Source organism: Prunus avium, chromosome 3 (genome assembly GCF_965620075.1).
Source record: "Prunus avium chromosome 3, drPruAviu1.hap1.1, whole genome shotgun sequence".
NCBI lineage: Eukaryota > Viridiplantae > Streptophyta > Magnoliopsida > Rosales > Rosaceae > Prunus > Prunus avium.
Genome location: NC_142286.1, coordinates 6,524,847 through 6,535,166, shown reverse-complemented (window position 1 = coordinate 6,535,166; position 10,320 = coordinate 6,524,847).

Genomic DNA, 10,320 nt, shown 5'->3' with positions numbered 1-10,320 from the left:
CTGGAGCACCCAAAATCCCTGATTTTGTGGGATTAGGCAGAGCTGACTTTGCCACCATGAAGTAAGTCAAGAAAGAGGAGAAGAAAGGAGGAGGAAAGCTTAGCTAGATTGGGAAGAAACCATTAGGGTTTCTTGAAGAAGAACAAACCCCAGCAACTATAAATAGGGCCTCTTCTACCCAACACAACACAACCCACAACCTTCAGAGAGCAAGCTTCCTCTCTCACATGCAAACCCAGCAATTTTCATTCTATTCTGTTCACCCGTTTTAATTTACTTCCTGAGATAACAGGGCAAAGTTCCCCATTAATTCAAAGACCATGTTTTGGTCAGTGAATTAACTTTCTTTATGTGTTGAGCGTGCCACTGTTAGCAATTTTTCAACCCTAACAGACTTATGGTAAAATAACTTGCGCCCCAAGTTATTAACTTTTACCAAACGATTGTGAATTTGGGTGAGGAATATCTCCCAAGTAAGTTCTTTTCTATGCCTTAGACTGGTAAGGACTTTTACAATTTATCTCAGTATAAAAACCGGCAGTTCTGGCCAGAATGAAAGATGACAGATTGAACCAATTTCAGGCAGAACTCCCTTTTACAAGACTCAAAAAGGGAAAAACTGACTATACAAGGAGAAGAAGAGGGCTGTGCTTCCATTTCTGTCTGGATAGTTGCCTCTGTTCTGGGCTGGACTGGGTACGCCTGTGCTGGACTGGACTTTTAACAACTTCAACTGCTAGGCTTCAGCTGCAAATCGATACCAAAGCTTGAGTTTGGCAGAGCTTTAATCTATTTCGAACCCTGGAAGGCTTTTGGATGGGCAGAACTGGGACTTCTCCAGTTCTGAAAGGGGCAGAAGTGGCTGGACTCGAGCTGGAAATGGGCTGTAATACCTGTGCTGCTTAGTCAGGGCTCTTCACAAATTTGTTGAATTTTTCATATTTGAGGAAACTCGAAACTCTGCTTAGTTTGGCTTTTACTGAACCAAATCTGTAACGAGAGAAACCTCATTATTGCTGACTAGCGAACTGGGATTCGAACCAGAGGTAGCGATTTAAACTTTATCTTTGCTGGGAGAAGACAGGATGATTCTGCAAGCTTGTTGGCAAGCTTTTGAATATTTCAGGTTCGAAGTCTGTTGGAACTTGTTTAGGATTTTTGTGATCAAGTGATCATTTTGAGTGTTTGTCTTTTGACTGAGTTTTGGTTGGTTGGTTGATTGATTGTGTCTTTGCTCTATTCACCCTCTCTTGTATATATAGGAAGTGTTCCTCCGAGAATGGGCGGCAAGTAATCAAAAGATCTTTTAATTTTTTAAAATGAAATAAACAGGGGTTCTATCCATTTTCTGGCGAGTAAGCACTCAACGATTAGTTCCTGAGGTGACCACTTCTGTATTTTTGATGGAGTGCCCTGCCTGTTCTTCCATTCCACCTGCTTCTGCAAAAGGTCTGGAGTTTTGGAGATGGCTGGCTCTCAGCTTTTGGACAGTTTCATGTTTCCCGCTTATCTCTCTTTTTATAAAAACAGAGTCTGCTTATCCTCGAAAATGGTATTCCTCCAAAATATCAGAATATCTTTTAGATAAACTAAGCGGGTTCTAATCTTCTGGCAGCAAGCTACTTTAGATTTTTTCTTCTTTTATACCTGCTCCTGTTCTATTCTCAGTTTTCAGCCGAAATTATTGACTCCTCCAAGTCAGGGATCACGTGGGACTGTTCCGTTTTGAAGGCCAGCTTGAGTCTAGTTTGCTTTTGAGCCTAACTTTGGATTTCTTCGAGGCCCAAGTTTTTTCTGATTCCTATTGTTCCCAAGCCTTTTAATATTTTGGGCCGTGTTTTTGGCATGTCCACTCATTTAATAGGCTGGGTCGTGCTGATGGGCTTAAGGTCATCTGATACAAGCGGCCTAGGAGATGGTGTGGGCTTTTGTTTTCGGCGTGCTAAATTTGGGCCCAAACATATTCTTCCCCCATCTTCCTTTGCTTCCCCTATTCTGACAGATTCACAGAAACTTTGGCAGAGTCTCCGCCAAGCTGCCGGAAGCTACGAAAATCACCCAAAACTCTTCACCAAGCCTCCTTAGAACCTCTCTTCCCTTCCGTTAGAACATATGTCCTTCGTAGGAACCCCTAACTCTCTCTCTCTCTCTAAAGTGCTAAGCCCATGATAATTTTGCTCCCATGCCACATGCCTCTCATGCCAAGCCCGAAAGTTTATCTGTAAACATGAAGAAATTATCTGTAAGTTGCTGTTGTTTTTGTTGGTGAAGATAACCAAAATACTTCCTAAGGCTTTGCTGCCCTTTCGAAGCATTTTGGGGCTTAATTTTCGAACTCAGACAAAGGGGACAACTTCATCAGCCCATCCCATTTGCTGTCGGAAGAAAAAAGCCCTTACACCTCCACTGTTAGTGCACATTATAGCCACGGTTAATGCACCTTACAGCCACTCTTAATTCACCTTACAACCACTGTTGGAAAAAAAATATTTGAAGCTTGGCGGTTATGGAGGTCAGAGATCATGGAGATGGAAGGTTGGGCATGGCGATGCATTGGTTTGCGGGACGGTTCGGCTTTTCCAATTATTTCTTGTCTTTTGTTTGGTTTCTTTTTTAAAAAATGTGGGCTCGTGTTTTAAGTTTTGTTGGGTTTCTTTGTGACTTTTTGATTTGGGCTTGTTTTAAGAAATGTAATTTCACTTTTATAATTGGCTTAAATGTCGAAATGGTCCATGTGTTTTACCTTATCGGCCAATTTAGTTCCTGTGTTATTAATTTGGCAAATTTAGTCTCTATGTTTGTATTTGTTAACAAATTTGATCCTTTCCGTCAAAATTATGTTAAAACCTAAAAAAAGGACACTTAAAATTAATTTAAAAATCTATAATTAATTACAAAGATTTAAACTCAAATAATAATAATGCTAAAATGATTAAAACCCACACAACCTCAACCTCCAATGGTCTCGATTCTTGTAGGAAAAAATAAAGGTTCTTAGTCGAATTGATGCCTACTCTTTTCTTGCTGCAATTTTTCTTCTCTCTTATGTTTTAGATTTTCTTATACTCTACCCTTCATCTTTCTCTCCTCTCAGATCCATTGGCCTGATTGTCATCGACTTTTGCTGCAGCGAGGATGATCAATTGGCGGTAGAGCCATCAAGGTTACGGTGACTGGCTATGAAGATCTTCATGATTTGTTAGAGAGAGAGAGAGAGAGAGAGAGAGAGAGAGAGAGAGAGAGAGAGAGTTGTGGTTTAGGTGGGATTGGAATGGTGGTGAGGGTGGCTATGGGTTTGGGGTTAGAGTGGTGGTGATGAGGGTGGCTAGGTTTGGGAGGTGGTTGAGGTGTGTGTGTGAAATTGGGGAAGGTGAAATTTTAAAAAAATATATTCCATTTTCAGATTGAATTTAAAATTTTATAATCAATTACAATTTTTTTAATTAATTTTAAATATTTTATATTTTATATTTTTAAGGGAATATACCACATTGACTAATATATACAAACACAAGGATCAAATTGGCCAAATTGAAAACACATGGACTAAATTGGCCTATGAGATAAAACACAGCGACCATTTTAACATTTAAGTCTTTATAATTTATAGGAAGTTTGAGTCTTGTTTAGTTTGTTGTAAATAGACTTTGAGTGTGTTTCTAAAGTCTGTTAATACACCTTATTAAACAAATTTCCGAATTAGCTTATTTTTCTTGCATACATTGGAGGTGCATTCAAGACACAAATTAATCCCTTAATAATTTGCTTATCAATTAATGTTTGATGTGAGAATGATGAAGCGGGTGAGCACCCTTACAACCTATTTGTTTAGCATATTGAACTTCCTGAAAATGAAATTATCATATCTAATACTACGAGATAAGAATGGTGGACGATCATTTCCATGTTTGGAAACTATGAGTAATGAGTCCAGGAAATGTTATTTTCTCTCATTCCCATGTCTGCTTGTGCAGTATTAAAAAGTTCTTCAATTTTCCATCAATACCCTTAATGGGAAGTACCTACCTATGAGTTAGGTATTTCATTCCTAATTGTGCATTTACCAAACATGGGAATGCAATTTCATACACATTCCCAATCTCCTAAACCATAAACCAAATAGGCAGTTAGTTTTTAATTCAAATTATGTTACATATTTGGGACATAATTTCTTGTAATAGTATGGGTAAATTGTCATTTTTCATTGGCCAAATAAATGTCATTTTTCCACTTCACAATCTCCTGATTGTCAATTTTTTCCTTAATTTTTTTTTTCCCCTCAAAATTTCAGTTCTAAACTTTATTAAATAAGCCAATGTGAGGTTTACTGAAGGAGGAACTAAGGTCATACATGGGACAATAGGAGGAACTAAGGTCATACATGGGATATAGTTGCATGGCACATGGGAAAATAAGAGAAACTAAGGCTAACATTAAATGCATCTTTTTCATTAGCATTTTGTCCTGATTAAAAATTTAGAATTACAATATAGCATTAAATATATTATTATTATTATTATTATTATTATTTAGTTCATATTTCTTCTAACATTGGTATAATTAAATAAATTTTATTTTACATTCCTACATAAATCATATTAGCCTCTCTGCACACACTTCCGCGTGTGCAAGAGGCTTTTTTTTAATCTCGCTCGCTACACATGACTTACAAAGCTTAGTTTTAATTTTTTTGCAATTGTATTTTGCTAGATGCCCATATCAACAATTTTAATTTTTTATTGCCCTTATTTTTCTAGATGCCTGTCTCAACAGTTTTTTTTATAAAAAAAAATCTTTTATAGCGTGTAAATTGTTGAGACAGGGACCTAGAAAAATAAGGGCGATAAAAAATTAAAATTGTTGATATAGGCAACTAGCAAAATACAATAGCAAAAAATATAAATATGGAGTATAACCGCGCTGCTATACTCTTTAAATATATAAAGCAACAGTAAAAATATAAATATGGATTTCTCTGTGGGCTTAGCTTTTGAGGTGCCCTTTGTGAACACCCCACATCGAAAATCCACTCATGCAGAGGTCTTTTATAAACAAAGCACTATGATGGTTTGGTAAGTGTGGTTAACATTGGGGAGTTGGGTTAATGGGCTTGCCTAGAGGCTCGGCTTTGGATTTGGCGCTAGATTATTATAAATAAACCCAATCCTAGACATGTATTTATAAAAAAACCCACACACTATTTAAACATAGAAACACACCCAAAATCAACAATTGTATATTTTTTGGGTGTGTTTATAAATGGGTTTTGAGTGTGTGTAATGATGGGTTTTGGGTGTGTTTATAAAGTGTTTTGGGTGTTGAGTTTTTTTATAATTTCAGCCCCTATTTTGGGTGTTTTAGTGAAACTCCCTTAATAATAATTATATTAATTAAAGACTTGGTCCTTGGAGCTCTTGGGCTTTGGAGAAATTTAATTAAGGCACCCAAATGAAAATAAGTATTTTTGTTTTTTTTTGTTTTTTAAATATCCTTTCAATTTAAATTCGAATGAAGTTAGGTTTATAACTGCCGTGGTTTGAAAATTCCACAAAATAATTTAAAATAATTAATTACTATTTATTGAGTAATTTATGAAATAGATAACATATTTAAATATTCACAAAAGAAATAATAATTAAAACATAATTACTAATTAAAGTAATTCAAAAAGGATAACATGTTACTTAATTACATATATTAAATTAAAGAGGTTAGCCAAAAAAAAAGAAGTAAAGAAACTAATTTATATTTCAAAAATTAAAAATTTTAAAAAAATTACTCTCCCGACGAAATTTCGTCGGCAAAGACATATGCCGGCAAAACTTTGTCGGATTAGGTTTTTCGCAACAAAAGTGCTATTGACTTGCCCCGACGAAATTTCGTCGAGAGAGGTCCTTTAAAAATATATATATATAAACTTAGGATATTTAGGTTAATTAATTTTTTTAAATTTTATTGTCAGTAATTAAATAATATATTTGCCTCATTTAATTAGTTAAGTTAGTAATTATATTTTAATTATTATTTATTTAGTGAATAATTAGTATTAATTTTTTTAATTAACTTCATGAATTATATTACTTAATAAATAGTAATTCAATCTTTCTTTTTTCTTTTTTCCTTTAATACTCTCTAAGTAAAACATAACTACTAATCAAAGTGATTAAAAAAGAGAGATATATATTAATGGCACAGCTATAATTTGAAGATATTTTGTTTATGCAGTATAACCACGCGGCTATACTCTTTAAATATATACACGAATTATGATAAACTGCATAACACGACGATTAGAACACTCTACCTAAAAATGGAGAAATCCATATTAGGACGAGTGTGATAAGAGGCCAACTTTGATAATTGAATTAGAATACACACATACGATTATTAGAGGGGGTAATAATATACTCAAATATGAAACAGTGGGTAATTAGTGAATAACACTTTCGCAACAAAGTTGCCCTTTATTATTTGCTTACACGTGTGAATAACTATTTTGTATTCTCAGAGCCCGTTTGGTATTGCTTATTTGGGGTGATAAGTAATTTTTTTAAAATTTTGGGAAGCCCAACCCGTTTGGTAAATTACAAGAAAATCAATTATTGTTAAAAATTGCTGTGAGAGAAAGCTATTTGGGAAAGCAGCTAATAAGATACTTTCATTTTCTGATTATGTAGGAATCAGTTTCGAAGAGGCCCTGAGTTTAATGATTATGCGGCAATCATTTTTTGATTATACGGGAATCCGTACCAACAACACTTTTAACAAAAAGTTTACCAAACGCCAAATTACGTTCTCTCACAGCTGATTTCTCTCACAGCAAATCTGACAGCGATTATTTTCACAGCACAACAATGCCAAACTGGCCCTCAATTAAGAATACATGCAAGTTTAATTGCTTTCTCTAATACTGCAAACATTAAGAATTAAAATTATTAATTAAATGAGGATAATATGGTAAATTCACATTTTTTCATATTAAAATAAAATAAAATTAAAAGAAAAATCAGATAATGGATCTTATTTTTATAGAACACAACTATCCATTATATTTTTTAATTCTAAAATAAATTAATTTTTTTATAAAAAAAAAAAATCTTTTTTGGTGATTATAATAATCAAAGAATGATGCTAATTTTCCGTTTTTATTTTCTTGACTTAACAGTGTTAACTTAGAGTTAAGTCCTTAAAAGTCATTTTACAATAGGGTAAATTTGCCTTTAAAATTTTAAAAATAAGGTGAGTGGGAAAATAAGACAAGAGGGTGGAAATAACAGCACTCTAATCAAATAACCTCACAATTTCATACTTAAATCGATGAGCAATGTTGCCCTTTTTCTTTTTATCACAAGGAATTCCTCTTTTAATTAGGGGATTCTTAAGCCCTAACCAAACGACGCCGCTTTCAACATAAACACGAGATCAACCAGAAGAGGAACATTTTGGTGCCAAGGCTAATTGGTCACCTAACCGCGTGGAACGGTGAACCAGACATGTAAAATGGCTTATCACCTTATTTCTAGGTTCAGCCTCTTAAACTGAACCAAAACAGAAATTAAATGCAACATGTTGCAAGAGGTTCAGTTCAGTTCAGTTTTGGACATGCCGCCTTGCCTTCACTGAACATGAACCAAGCTAAGTTTTATGAATCATCTTCCCCACTAGTCTAGTCTTGAAACATGAACCAGACCTTGTATGAACCGTATTAAGAGGATCGTATCAAGAGCCATCTTCCGGCCCCTCTCTCTCGCTCAGACTTCTTCTTCAATCCTCATCTCTCTGTCTCTCGCTCATAGCACCATCCCTGACCTTGGAGATTCAAAAATGGCGTTTTTTTTTTCTAGGCGCAACGCTCGTCTAGCCCGCCCGCCTAGAGCCCGCCTAGCGACCGCCTAGCGAGCCTAGCCCCAGCCTAGCCTGCCTAGACCGCCCGCCTAGATCGCCTAGCCCCTGCCACCCAAACAACTATTCTGTTTTGGACATTTTTGTACCATATGCCCAAGTACCTGCCTGAAGTATTGCCTGGCTTGAAGAAACCCAACTCAAAGACTTCACAGGGGGAGACAATGGTCATCCTTCGACCAATATATCTGGAGTGAAAGATAAGTCGTCTTCTAAGCTGGCAATTGGGGAGGGAGTAAGTAAACTGTTGAGGCACAAAATGGTGAAAAACAGAGACTCTTGCTTTGTTAATTAAGGCTCTCTCTTTTTTTTTCAATATCTCTTAGGGCGAAGAGGAAAACCGAGCTACTTTAACTCTGGCTTTTTATGTATTTTCTTGGTCTCTTCTTCAACTATGGCAGCAATATGGGCCAAAAATGGTTTTTATTTATTTATTTTATTTTACTTGGGGTCTTTTACAAATTCCCAATCTTTCGGATTCTCAATCAAAGATCAAATTTGGGGTTTCCCAAATTGTGGTTTGATCTCCTCTTGATTTGATTAACTTTTCCAGACTTGGATGTTTGCATGATTTGTCCCAATATTTACTTTCCTTAGCTTCATCTTTCTCGATTTACTTGAATTGAAATTGATCACTGACATTCGATTGCTTTCCAAATCCACTTCGTTTTCAAAACATTTCAACTAAAATGTTTTTATTTTTCAGGTTTAAATTAAAGTAATTGAACAACTTTAAGAAAATTGGCATAATTATCAATCTAGCCCGCTTAACTAACTTTTCGTAGACATTAATTTATTTTTCATAACATATAATATTATACTGGCCTCTTCACACGCGCTTCCACGCCTGCTAGAGGCTTTTTTTAAAAAAAATTTAAATTTATTTTAGAATTAAAAAAGATAATAGGTAGTTGTGTTCCATAAAAATAGGATCCATTATCTGATTTTTCTTTTTCTTTTAATTTCTTTTAATACGAAAGTGTGAATTTACCATATTATCCTCATTTAATTAATAATTTCAATTTTTAATATTTGCATTAACCAAGGGCATTTTCGAGTATTTTGAATGTTTTACCATTCTCTTCCTTTTGCTTTATATATATAGATATGGGAAAAGAAATAAAGTGGTATTTCTTGGTTAGTTTCCTATATCATTACCTAATATGGGAAATGAATATTTCTTTTTCTTTTTTTTTGGTAAAAAAAAGGAATATTTCATTTCTCATCCCTTAGAAAAAGACATGAAAAAATGATTTCCCATCAAATACTTTCCGCAAACCAAATGAGACTTAGTTTTTTAGGATTCCATCCAAATAGTTGTCAAAATGATTTCTCATCCCTTCATTATAGCATTTCCTCAAGTTCACCTTGCGCAAGCTTGAGTTGGGCTCACCCCACACACTCAACCCAAGGGCTTTAACCAGACAACACCTTGTTTTGAAAGATATTTATTGCCTATAACGTGATTTACAACCACCATTTTCAATCCTAGATTTTTCAATAATGCATGTATTATTTCAAAATATTAAAAGAAAGTGTATAATAGGAAAATAAGAGGGTTGGCCTTGGGCTGGGTGGGTCCCGAGGGCGACCATCCCACATTTTGGCCTTGGGCTGCTTACAAAGAATAGGAAAATAGCATAACATCTCTCCAAACATACTCAGTCAAAAAGAGAAACATCTTTAAGTTTTAAGACAAGTCATTGCAGAGTTGAGTAATTGCTGGTAGGCTTGCATTAGGGAACCACCAAGCAAACTTTCCCTTTTTGGCTTATTGATAGCCAATCAATTTTATAGCTACGTAATTACATTGCCTCCCATGTTTGAAAAAAACAGTTGAAAGTAGCAACATTATTTACATAGGTTGAGATTCCATTTTACATAGATGACTCGAAATCCACATGAAATTCATACGGATTAAGTTGCATCATAAAAACTCGAGGTTAAACCATTCATTAACCCGTTTAATAAACAGACCGTGTCAACTAGTCACATTTATCCACCAATTTCAAGCATAACCCCGAATGTTTAAAATACATGTTTTTCAATCTCTGTAAAGTAATCTTTGTAACTAGGAAGTACCTTCTCACACAAGAAATGCGCTTACTTGAGCGCCACCAATAATTGGCAAGCACTGTCTATATCCAGCAGACCAGCAACCATTCAGTGGTGGTGCTCACCGCCGTCTATTTTCAGGTACATCAGTTTGAAGCTGATAGGCAAGCACCGGCTGTTATCCGGCGGAGCAGCAGCTCAATGGTGTTCACTCCCAACTATTTTTAGGTGCAGCAGTTTGCTGGTGATTGGCAGGCAGGCACTGCCTGTATCCAGATGACCAGCAATTGTTCAGTGGTGCTCATCACTGCCGTCTATTTTTAGGGTCAGCAGTTGGATGGTGTTTGGCAAGTAGCGAGGATC